This window comes from Esox lucius, chromosome 21 (assembly GCF_011004845.1).
Source record: "Esox lucius isolate fEsoLuc1 chromosome 21, fEsoLuc1.pri, whole genome shotgun sequence".
NCBI classification, from domain to species: domain Eukaryota; kingdom Metazoa; phylum Chordata; class Actinopteri; order Esociformes; family Esocidae; genus Esox; species Esox lucius.
This window is the reverse complement of record NC_047589.1, coordinates 11,465,755-11,479,493: the sequence shown is the minus strand read 5'-3', so window position 1 is coordinate 11,479,493 and position 13,739 is coordinate 11,465,755.

The following is a 13,739-nucleotide window of genomic DNA, read 5'->3' as shown; positions in this document are numbered from 1 at the left end:
GCAAGAATTTTATATGGATGACGACTGAAGTCCTTACCCTCTGCAGAGATGGCAATCGACCTGTTAAAAAGAAAACAGGACATGCTGGCTGGATCTAACTTGAAGTTGCATAAACTGGCTTCAGCAAGGAAGTTATGGGAGCATTCCCATCGGAGGATTATGCCAATTCAATGAAAGAACTGGATTTAGGTGTTAGCTCACTTCCTACACAACGCTGTTTTGGCATGCTTTGGAATCTGGACACAGACTGCTTCAACTTCCACGTCCAAAACGATAGAAGGCCTTTCACTAGGCGTAGACTGCTGTCGGTTATAAACAGTTTGGATGACCCACTAGTATTTGTGGCCCCCCATCACAGTTCATGGTAAAGTACTGTTGAGAGCGCTAACTGAGAATGCTGCTGACTGGGATGCACCCTTACCCGAGAACAAACAAAAGGTGTGGGAGGAGTGGAGAGATTCTCTGCAAGAACTGCAACACGTACAAGTGCCAAGAAGTTATGGGCCCCCATCATCGTCAGGTGCCAAGTTCAAGGAGCTATGTGTTTTTTCAGACGCTTCTGAGTGAGTAATCGCATCAGTTGCTTACCTCAAAACAGTTGATTCAGATGATAGCTGTCATATGGGGTTCATCACAGGCAAAACAAGTCTAGCGCCACAAACGGAGCACACTATAGCTCGTCTGGAACTCTGTGTGGCCGTCTTAGCTGTAAACATGATGGAAACCATCATTGCAGAGATTGCTGTCAAATTCGATGAGATCACATTCTACACAGAGAGTGGTCCTCGGCTATATCTACAACGAAAAATGTAGATTTCATGTCAATGTAAGCAATTGTGTACAGAGAATCCGGACAAGCACTAATCCAGAACAATGGCACTATGTGAGCTCAGAGCATGATCCTGCTGACGTTGCAACACGACCAATAGCTCCAAACAAATTGCAGGACACTATCTGGTTCAGCGGTCCAGCATTCTTGCATCGTCCAAAAACAGAGATTTTCCCTAGAGAACCCTTCGCTCTTGTTGATCCTGATTAAGATTCAGAAGTTCGTCCACAAGTACCACAGTCTCAAATCGCTTCGAACGCTTTTCGGACTGGAGCCGTCTGATCCGAGCTGTTGAAAGGCTGATTCATAGTGCAGGGTCAAAACCACTTCCCAAAACAAGCACACTTGAAAAACTAGATCCCTTCATTGATCAAAGCGGACTGTTGAGGGTCGGAGGTCGCCTGGCCAAAGCAGATCTAGGTTCTGAAGAAAAGAGACCCCTCATCATACCGGGTAGGAATCATGTAGCATTACTCCTAACACGACACTTTCATGAGTAAACGCATCATCAGGGTTGTCACTTCACAGAGGGAGCGATAAGATAAGATTTCGAAAATATGACTGATGACATGCAAAATAAATGTATTTTATTTAAGGATAGTGATCATATGAAGTCATTTATTACCACATAGTTGCTTTTCAAATCATAACGATAACAGAAATCACCCAAATGGCCCTGATCAAAAGTTTACATACCCAGAAGAATTGTTTCGGGATACAAAGAAACACCCACAGGTAACATCAGGTGAAATTCAGACTGCTCTGGAAAAAGACAAAGTGGTTGTTTCAAGGAGCACAATAAGACAATACTTGAACAAAAATGAGCTGCATGGTCGAATTGCCAGAAAGAAGTCTACAAAAAGTCTACAATGCCACAAAAAAGCCTGGTTACAATATGCCCGACTACACCTTGACATGCCTCACAGCTTCTGGCACACTGTAATTTGGAGTGACGAGACCAAAATAGCTTAATGGTCACAACTATAAGCACTATGTTTGGAGAGGGGTCAACAAGGCCTATATTGAACAGAATACCATCCCCACTGTGAAGCATGGTTGTGACTTTTTGATGTTCTGGGGGTGTGTGAACTCTAAAGGCACGGAGAATCTTGTATACATTGATGCAGCATGTTATCAGAAAATACTGGCAGACAATTTGCATTCTTCTGCACGAAAGCTGCGCATGGGATGCTCTTGGACTTTCCAGCACAACAATTACCCTAAGCATAAGTCCAAGTTGACACTCCAGTGGTTACAGCAGAAAAAGGTGAAGGTTCTGGATTGGCCATCACAGTCTCCTGACCTTAGTATCATCGAGCCACTCTGGGGAGATCTCAAACATGCGGTTCATCCAAATACTTTGCATGACCTGGAGGCATTTTGCCAAGACGAATGGGCATCTGCAAGAATTCGGGGCCTCCTAGACAACTATTACAAAAGACTGCACACTGTCATTGATGCTAAAGGGGGTACAGTATTAAAAACTAAGATATGCAGACTTTTAAACAGGGGTCAGTTAATTTTTTTCTTTGTTGCCATGTTTTGTTTTATGATTGTGCCATTCTCTTATGACCTACAGTTGAATGTGAATCCCATAAGAAATAAAAGATGTGTCTTCCCTGCTCACTCGTGTTTTCTTTACAAATGGTACATATATTGCCAATTCTATGCAATGTTTTGAGCACAACTGTATATATGTTTATATACTGTATATATGTGCTCTGAAGGAAGATAATTCCATTCATGGTCTGGCCATGGCTACTAGCCTAGTCATTTGGAGGAAAGTGTCATGATTGGGAAATACTACTCTTACAGAAAGTACCATGGTCCAACTAAAGTACAGTCTTTGTGCCAGTATTCAATGCTGCAAACAGAGACACACACACACACAGTTTCTCCATTGTATCGTCAGAATAGGCATGGCATGCATTGAGCAGAAAAAAGCAAATATTTACCTTTTAGTTGACCGCTGTAAATTATGGAGGACCAAATGTGCCATATCACTGAATAAATAAATAAATACACATTTGGATTTGCATTGTGTATGTGCATTGCATTTGAAAAGCAACAAGGGGTTGTGACTTAGTAATTGCATTTGCATGATGTGTGTGCATTGAATTGCAACTTTAGTGAAGGAGGGTGATTTTTAGTTGGTTTGAGCTGTTCTGATTGAACTGCAGTGGAGCAGGGGGAGTTTTTGTTGGTTTGAGCTGTTCTGATTGGACTACAGTGGAGCAGGGGGATTTTTAGTTGTTTTGAGCTTTTCTGATTGGACTGCAGTGTTGTGCACTGACAAGACTCTGATTAGACACCTGACAGCAAACTAACAATGTAGTTCAAATGTGAGATGTTAATCAAGAAGTGAGAGTATTGTTGTCTGCTATATTACTACCAAATTGGGCATCCTTCTTGTCGGTTATTTCTGAACTGCATCACAGCCGCCATGGCATTGAAAGTATTATGGCATTGCAAGTATTCATAATTTCACTGTGTACTTATGCTCTTGCTTAATGTGCTCTAGATGGGGAAGGGACATCAGAGGATTGTGTGTCAGTGTAGTGTCAGCATGGTCCCTCTATGGCTTAATGGCCAGCGATCGGACCGGCAGGATGTCTATGGAAGATGCATTACTTCTATAATTCTGTAGCTTACATAGAACTGCATATTTGGGTGTTTATATTGCTACCAATGTTTTCCTTTTCCCTCTCCAGTCTAGGCCTAATGTAAAATGCCACCAGTGACTATTTGTTTAGAATAATAGAGCTCATTTACGTAATGGATGTCATGACAATGTTAGGAACAGGGCTCTCAGTGAGAAAGAAATCCGTTTCACAAGCCATAATGAATTATATTTATAAACACCAAAAACTGACTCTAAGGACTTGTGCCAGGAGAACAAATGATAACTGCAGGCCAGTGCTGCTTAAAGACACAGAAATAACTGTCTAGGACTTTTTAGTGGTAACATTATGTAATTAAATCAAATCAAAGCATATCATTGAGGGGGATCAAATTGACCCCTATCTAATATTACATTATCATCCAAGTGTTATCTGCAATGCCTGCAATGTCGTCCACATGTGACACACTGGGACTGTAGTGGAGACAAAGATTTCCTAAAACCAAAGTGTGTCTTCGGTTAATGTGTCTACAGATGCTCTACTGATTATCTACTGACCATTGGTAGCATTTTAACTAAATATCTACTTACCCTAATACTAAACCTAAACCTTCTTCTGACCCTAACCCTAATCTTTGTTGAATGTTTGTTTTAGTAAACCTATATATATGACCCCTACGAAGAGAAATATATAGAACACCCTCCCCCTCTTCCAATTGGTTCCTCAAAGCTTGCTTGGATGTAGATTAAGGGCGATTTGATGTATGTAAAAAATAACAAAATGGGAAAGATGCACTGCCACGTGAAGTGTGAGATTAACTCAGTGTGAGATACAAGGACATCTGAGAGACCATGCAGTAACATTGGTAAAAAATAATGCAATTAATAATAAATAAAAAATCAGATACAAAAAATAGATGTTTTATAGAGCTCCCTAACCATGCAAAGTGGAGTTTGCGTGGTTAGTAGTATACATTAGTACTTTATTTCTAATAGCTTAGTAGTATACAATAGTACTTTATTACTAATAGCTTACTGGTATACACTAGTACTTTATTAAGAAAAATCGCTAACACTTTATTTGAAGGGGTGTGCATAAGAGTGACATGACATTATCATGATACTGTCATAGCCATGACATGACACATGAAGGAATCATTATGAACGTTTATAAATGTTGTCATTAGATGTCATTCGATTGATTATGTAATTTTTTATACAAGGTTGACAATGTTTGGGATGTCTTTGGTATGAAAACTATGCTCAGCTATGACATTAACTGAGTCAACATAACATGTCAATGTCTCTGTTATGACAACTTAACATTAACTAAGACTAAATATCCTGTCAATGTCTTTGTTATGACAACTTAACATTAACCATGACAACATTAGATTAGATTCAATTTTATTGTAATAGAACAAGTATACTACAATGAAATTGAAGGAGTAGGATAGCACATGCAACTGAAATGCAGGGATAGCAGCATTGAGATCCCTGAGGTAGCCATGTACCTGTAACAACTGAAAACTTCAGACTTTGCAAGGTAGTGTAGAGTCCAATGGTAGAGTCCAATAGTACAAAGGGTGGATCTGGTTAGTGTTGGGTCACCTAATTCAGCAGGGTTACAGCAGATGGAAAGAAAGTGTTCCTGAGCCTGCTGGTGCGGGAATGAAGAGACCTGTACCGCCTGCCTGATGGAAGAAGGTCAAACAGTTTGTGGCATGGATGTGAAGGGTCCCTTATGATGCCGCACACCCTGTGCAGACACCGCTTGTGCTGGAGGTTTACGATGGCAGATGGGCTGGGCAGTTTCCACCACCCGTTGCAGGGCCTTCCAGTCAGCTACAAAGCAAACGCCCAGACCGTGCTGTGGCGCAGTTAGTCAGAAACATAACCTGTCTTAAACATGTCATAGCAGGCCTGAATATCAATCTTGAAGAAACTATTTAGCTTTATGTGTTAGCATTAAATACAACTGTCATATGTGGTTGGTTTTGAAATTGGTTGTCATGAGACCATTATAATTGTGTCATAAATATTTTCCTTGACCTCAACTACAGTGGTACAATTTGGACATGTCATAAAGATGTCAAGACGTGTTATAACACTGTCAAATGCATTAATTACAGTGTCATTAATATTTTTCTTGACCTCAAGCAAACTGGTGCAAATTGGACTTGTCATAAAAATGTCATGATGTGTTATAACACTGTCAAATGCATTCATAACAGTGTCATGAATATTTTTCTTGACCTCAGTTACAGTGATACAATTTGTCAAATATTGTCATAAAGATGTAATAAAATCTGTCAAATGCTTTTACAACAAAATTATAAACGCAACACTTGTTTTTGCCCTCATTTATCATCAGCTGAACTCAAAGATCTAAGACTTTCTCTATGTACACAAAAGGCCTATATCTCTCAAATATTGTTTACAAATCTGTCTAAATCTGTGTTAGTGAGCACTTCTCCTTTGCCGAGATAATCAATCCACCTCACAGGTGTGGCATTTCAAGATGCTGATTAGAAAGCATGATAATTGCTCAGGTGTGCCTTAGGCTGGCCACAATAAAAGGCCACTCTAAAATGTGCAAGAACACACAGTTCTGTAATTTTTAAAGGTTGATACAGTACATCAATTCATGTACAGTACCTAGTTCTTTGCATGAACAATAGCCCAAGTAATATAAACTATGTGTATATATTCGTAATATAATCACATTGAAAACATTATTTGTTATTGATAGTTTAACAAATTACCTTAATGTTAACCCAAATAGAACATGGCTGAGAAACTTAGCAAAGTGCTACCCGGAACTGACAAACACTTGACTGGAGAAAACAGGATAAATGATAAGATAGACATGGCTTTTCCTTGAAGAGTTACGAGAACGTGCAGGTGTTTGGATCGTTAACAGTCCCAACGCAACATGACCACGTAAAACTGACCCCTATAGGCCAACCGTTGTAAGTGTCCTTCCATATAAAAGTGTCCTTCAAAATTCTGTATCAATCCCAAATGCAACCATACATTTTGTATGTGTCACACCTATTTGAGGACGCAAGTTGCCAGCCTACCTTATTAATAATGGTTACCGCACTGTAAACATATTAACAAATTGGATTATGGATATTATCTTTTGAATAATGAATATTACTTAGCCTATAGTTCATGCAAACCACTAGTTACATGAATGTATGTCCTGCATCTACATTAACAAAATTACAATACAAACTATGCTAGTAGTTAGTGTAGGGTATATTGTGTCAGAATGGTGATTTATGGCCCTAGGGGGCGGGACTTCCATATTGATGTGACAGGTGGGCGGGACATCCGGTTTGCATGGGTGGGACTTCCGTTATGACGTATGTTAGGGTGGGACTTCCTGTATGACGTATGTTAGGGCGGGACTTCCGGTATGACGTATGTTAGGGTGGGACTTCAGGAGTGACGTATGCATGTCCGGTGACTTTGTGATTTATGATTACATTGATGTGTCAGTGTTTGATGTTTTACAATGTCTGATTAGCAAACCAGACTAGTGTTATAACAGGTGGGCTATGTTTGATGATTAACAAATGGGGCTTAGGGTTCCGGAATGTTAAATTCCCAGGCAGTAAATAAGTGTTGTGTCAGCGGTAAGTTGTTTGGTGTACAGCAAATGGTGTTCGTCAAATATAAAACCCTGGTGTTTTATCTTCTGACAAGTGTTGCAACAGCTGGCATACAAATGGTGTTTGCTAACCTTTCATGTTATATGGGTTGACTGGCGTGGTATGTGTATTTAAACCACGCTGACATCGGGGTTGGTCATTCAGTCTTGCCTGAGCGAACTTACCTACACATTACAAAACATGGAGGATTGTGCTGCTATCAATGTTTTGGGTGAAACACCGGTGAAAGCTAACAGCTTAAACGCAGCTCAGCGATTTGGTAAGAAATTGCTAATGGACCGCAGAGATGCAATCAACATGCCAGCCCCGAAGAAACCGATGTTTAACCCGAATCCATCAATTACACCCGGATATGGTGGCACAGGAGTGGAAATTGGACGATGGTCGGATCAGGGGATACATCTTCAACCCAGAGCAACCAGAGGTTGCATTTTATGAATTACCCGAAGGCCAAGTGTTTAAGGCTGGTGTGACTGATCAAATGGTTTTTAATGCCAGTTTATGGGCAACCTTTCGAAAAGTGTTTTATTTGGGGCCAAAACAAGGCCCACATAATACAGTAGATGTACTGTTTAAAGTTGTCGAGGGGCTGAAAGAGTATGACTCTGTCAGATTGGAGTTATTTCCGTAAAATATCAGCGGGTTAGTTTGTGACTGCGGACTGATCGACCGACCTAAGACCCCCGAAGCCCCGCCTTAAGCCAACACCTTCATCAGCACAGCATAAAAATCGACAGACCGCCGGTGACATTCAAGCAGTCGGAAGATTTTACGAAACATGTCTCAAGATTACAACCAAGCGGTGATTGAAGAACCCAAGGCTGAGGACTGGCTGTGTGACGCCTGGGATGACAACGCTGAAGCCTTCTACGGAACCCCTGACCCAGACAGCTCGATTCCACCGACATACCCAACAAGAAACTACCATTGGATTGACAGGGTTGGTGATCAACTAGGTCCTCTTAACCTGTCATACCTTTCAAATGCCAACAAGAGTTATCACAAAATGGACAAACAACTTGCACCAAAAATTTTAAAGATCATCAAAGCAACAATGGGTATGATTCTGGAAAACGTTGTTGGGGCTATTCTACACAAAGCATGCATCGGATGCGAAGTGGACCACCCGAGCCAGACAAGACATTCATGTCTCGAACCGCCTGAGTATTTTTTTGAGGCCCATTATGATGACATTGTGGCGACAGTTTTAACACCGCGACTGAAACATGTGTTGGTCAAGGCTTTGAACGCATCTGGTTTTCACACACCGATGACTGATGTTCACGAGGCCGCTGAGAACTTTCTGCACGAGCTCAAGTTGGAGCCGAACATCACACAGAGACTGAGTGAGAACAGGGATGAGTACATGGACAAATTTAATGAGGATGTTGTATGCGACGCAGCGGGGTCATGGTATGATGAAAGCAACGAGTCTGTTGTCTAAGGCCAGGGTAGCTTCAGTTCTCATGTTAACATGTATATAAACAAAGACTATGAGAAATCTGAATGTTTGTGTAACTTTTCTGAATATATTGGTTGTGTAATTTCGAAAACTCAAATAAAACATTGTTAAACATGTATTAATTCTCATTATTGCTTGAACACTCTACGATGTCTGAACAGGTTATGAAAAGTATTTACTATGACCCGGCAAACCCTGGTGCTTATGTGGGTAGAGAGGGTTTGAAAAGAGCATACTTGGAAAAAACCGGGGAGATCCTCAAAAATGGTGAGGCCGATGACTGGCTGCTCGCCCAGGATGCATACACGCTACACAGGCCTGTAGCTATACATTTTAAAAGAAATAGAGTTATTGTTCATGATATAAATTCACAATTTCAGCTGGATTTGGTTGACATGAGTGCTTACAGCGTGGAAAACGATAACATGAAATTTATGTTAACATGCATAGATGTATTAAGCAAATACGCATGGATTCGCGTGCTGAGAAATAAAAGCGCTATAGAGGTAAAGCGAGCATTTGAAGACATATTAAAAGAAGGAAGAACACCACAAAAAGTCCAAACGGACAAGGGGAAGGAGTTTTTTAATTCACATTTTGAAATGTTGAAGAAGTACAACATAAAACATTTTGCTACAGGAAATGATGTCAAAGCGAGTATCGTTGAGAGGTTTAATAAAACAATTAAATCACGAATGTGGAGGTATCTGACAGCAGCCAACACTCACCGCTATGTTGAGGTTATTCAAGATTTAGTTCGTGGGTACAACCATAGCTACCATCGGTCTATTAAGATGAAGCCTGCTGACGTTTGTGAAGAAAATGTTAGACTAGTTCTCAAGAACCTGTATGGCACAACATTAACGAGAAATGGTAATCAAAGCTACAAGTTCCAGGTTGGGGATACTGTGAGAGTCTCAAAGCTGAGAGGTGCGTTTACAAAAGGCTATGAAAAAGGGTACACAGATGAATATTTTACAATAACAGAATGCATTCCTCGGGTACCTCCTGTATATAGAATAAAAGATTACGATGGTGATGTGATAGTTGGGACCTTTTATGAACAGGAATTGCTAAAAAATAATCGTGGCCAAGGATAAAACTTTTAAAGTGGAAGCAGTTTTGAATGAGAAAGTACAGAAAGGGAGGAAAATGTGTCTTGTGAAGTGGCTAGGTTGGCCTGAGAAATTCAACAGCTGGATACCATCGGAACAAGTGGTTGACCTAGAAACTGGATAAAACTCCAGGATTTACAGGATCACGTCATTTACATTGACTGCGATCAGCATGGGTGACGGTGGCTTCTACATAACGCTGCCCAGTAACTCATCGAGACATGTCTATCCAAGCAACACGAGTTCGTGCTATACCACTAAATTTGCCAAAGGTATAGATTTGAAAGGCGATTGGGAAGTATCTTTGATAGAGTTCCAATACCCGCATACGTGGAATACTTTTACACGGGGCGAAAACGCATTTGAACTACTTGACTTGAAAAACGACAAAACTTGGAAATATGAACTCGACACCGGTTATTACAGCAGCATATTAAAACTAGTGATAGAGCTCAACAGTCATATAAAAACACATGGTTTATCGGTGGGGTACGATGAATTTAAAAATAGAGTGTTTCTAAAAGGTGAGACCCAGTTTAGTTTGAAATTTAGTGCAAAACTGGAACAGATATTGGGGTTAAAACCAGGCGAGCGGTGGTCTGCCACATGGTACGGAACATACCCCACAGATATTCTGGCGGGGTTTAACACCCTATACATCTACACAGATATAATTGATTATCAAGGTGTTGGTGACAGTCATGTCCCACTGCTGCGAACTGTACATATTACAGGGAGAAAGAATGAAGTTGTCACAGTGACGTACGACAAGCCACACTACGTACCTCTTAGTAAGAGACAATTTGATGAGATCTGTATTGAAGTAAAATCTGATCAAAACCAGCTGGTTTCATTTGTAGTGGGGGAGGTGATTGCAAAATTACACTTCAGACCCGTCAAACAATCTTTTAGAGTTTAAGATGCAGCCGCAGAAGCTCTATGATGATCCTCAAAGGTATGTTGAATACTACACAACACAGGCCGGTAACGGTTTACCAGGGTATCATGGTAGCTCAGCAATGTATGGGGCCGGTCTAGGGGGCCTTTTCCGAGGGCTTTTCCGGATGGCAATACCTTTGTTGAAGCGCGGGTTCTCCATAGCAAAACCACATCTGAAGAGTGCGGCTAGGAATATAGTTGGCGATGTTGTCAACAGTGTTATGTCACGACAAACAAAACAGCAGGATGGTTCTGGATTAATGGTTATGTCTCGAGGTGTTAGAAAGAGACCACCTGGTAGGCGGAGCCTACCCAAGAGTAAAAAACGCAAGAATGAGACAAAAACAAGAGCCAAGGTTAAAAGAGGACGCTCAAAGGGAACACGACAAATCTGATTAAGAATATATTTTAGAGAGATGGCACTCCTACACCGTATGTCTGGCGAATGTATGAAGACAGAGTTGGATTTATTCACAGTTCCATTCACACAGACATCTATTGAGAAAAATACATACGTTGAAATACCGACCCTATCAGCAATATCTGACGCAGCCCCTCTGGAGTTCTTTATTGCCGGGAATGGCGAAGACTACGTTGATCTAAACAATACTTTGCTGTACCTACGTGTAAAAGTCACTAAACCGGACGGAACCAATATTGATGCCGGAGCCCGTGTTGGGGTTATCAACTATCCGATAGCCACCCTATTTTCACAAGTGGATGTCTCCTTGGGTGATCGTTTAATTAGCCAGAGTAGCAACACATACCCCTACAGAGCCGTTATAGAGAGCATTCTGAATTATGGATGTGATACATTAAAGACACAGTTTTCAGCTGGGTTGTTTTACAAGGATGCCGCAGGTCACATGGATGTTACGGACCCTGCAGGCGAGAACGATGGACTTACGAAAAGGGCAGCCTATTCGGTGGATAGCACAACATTTGAAATGATCGGCCCTGTTCATAGCGATATCTTCTTTCAAGAGAAACTTATGTTAAACGGCGTTGACATAAAGGTTAGGATGGTGCGCGGTAAAGATGAGTTCTGCCTTATGGGGGTCGGGGATGTGCGTTATCGTTTGCATATACTATCCGCATCACTATTTGTCAAGAAAGTGTCTGTTTCGCCAGCCGTGAAACTTGGACACGCTCAAGCGCTACTCTCAACCAATGCCAAGTACCCAATTGAAAGAGTGTGTATGAAGACATTTAGTTTACCGGCTGGGGGTCGTGTTTGTAACCAGGAAAACCTATTTTTAGGACCTCTGCCAAAATGTATTGTAATCGGATTGGTGGACAATGACAGTTTTACCGGAAGTTACACAAAGAATCCATTTAATTTCAAACATTATAATTTGGAGTTTATGGCTATGTATGTGGATGGTCAGCAATTTCCTAGCAAACCATTCCAACCAAATTACACAACAGGGTCAGCAGTGCGTGAATTTTACCAATTGGCCTTAGCTTCAGGAAAACACCTAAAGGACCAAGCCTTGGCTATTGACAGGTCGGACTTCTTACACGGCTATGCCCTTTATGCATTCAACTGCGCACCAGACGAGGAATGTGGTCAGCACATATCCTTGATCAAGTCAGGGAATGTACGACTTGAGATGAGGTTCAGACAACCACTACCCCACACAATTAATTTAGTTGTTTATTCAATCTTTGACTCCATTATCGAAGTGTCAAACCGGCGACAAGTCATGGTTGACTACTATTAGGAGAACTGTGTGGAAATGAATACCGCAGAGTTGACCAGTGTGGTGAACCAATTTTCATCTAGGACCCATTTCTATGGTGTACTGGCAAGTGACCAACTACCTAGGGTGCCTGTCCGAGATGTTGCATCAATGATGATTGTTAATACACACCCAAGCAATCAACCTGGGGAGCACTGGCTGGCTATTTACATAACGGATGATGGCATTGGAAGGTTTTATGACAGTTTTGGAAACCCCCCGGATTTTACATATTTTCCCAAGTCAATCAAGGCCTTTCTGAAAACCTGTGAGAATGTGGAATACAGTTCAAAACAAGTACAGGACCTGGTTTCAACCACGTGTGGACAGCATTGTTTGTTCTTTCTCTTTCTAATGACAAAAGGTCTGAGTTATAAAGATTTTATGTCTTTTTATGCTGATGATTTACGAGAAAATGATGCCCTAGTCTCAAAGTTTGTAGCTAAGATGTACCAGAGTAAGCGTGATAAGCAAATGTTTAATTGCATACAACATGCTCAATCTTGTGAAACGTTTAATTTGTGCCATGGTTGTTGAAGAAATATAAAAGCCAATCACGTGTATGTCAAATTTATTATTAAAAAAGAAAAACATTTGTAAAACCACATCAATGTTTACATATTATTTTTCATACAACATTTATTCAAGATAAAACAAACATACAATGTATCACAAATAAAATGAAAACACATTAAAATGGAAGCCATTTTGCGGGGTCCGTGGTATGAGGTTCAAAGAAAGCTTTGGTTGTTTGAAAACCAGTTGCTGGTGGTGTGGCTAAATCATCCATTGTGTCACCAGACTTTTGTTTATACAAATTGATTTTACGTCTTACATGCGCATTTGGAATAGTTGTAAAAGGCATGTTGAGACATGCCATGGCCTCTAAAAACACACCCCACCCCAACGGTCTTCTATCGTCAGCAATTTTATTGGTAGCTGTCACACTTTTAACAAGATCCAATAGGTGCGAGCCCTTGATTATCTCTCCTTTGAAAACAAATTCACCATTTGAATTCCATGAAGTCAAATCTTTAGACCTGTGCATTCTATTAAGAATATATTCAACATTCTTTCTACGCTTCACAGGCACATTATCCAAAATGTCATCAACAAGGTCAACATTTCGGTCAACAGTTTGCTTATTCTCAGTCACGTTTACTACAGCAGACCCGGTCTCTGACCCAGGTAGACTTAAAGTCAGGGTGTTTGTATCAAGCTCACCCTGGCGCACAACAGTCAAAAATCTTTGTAAAATGGCAGAGTATCTTTTAGCTTTCTCATGTAAATCCATATCAGGCTTCAACAGTATATTACGAATCGATGAGTCCAAATCATTCTCAACAGATTGT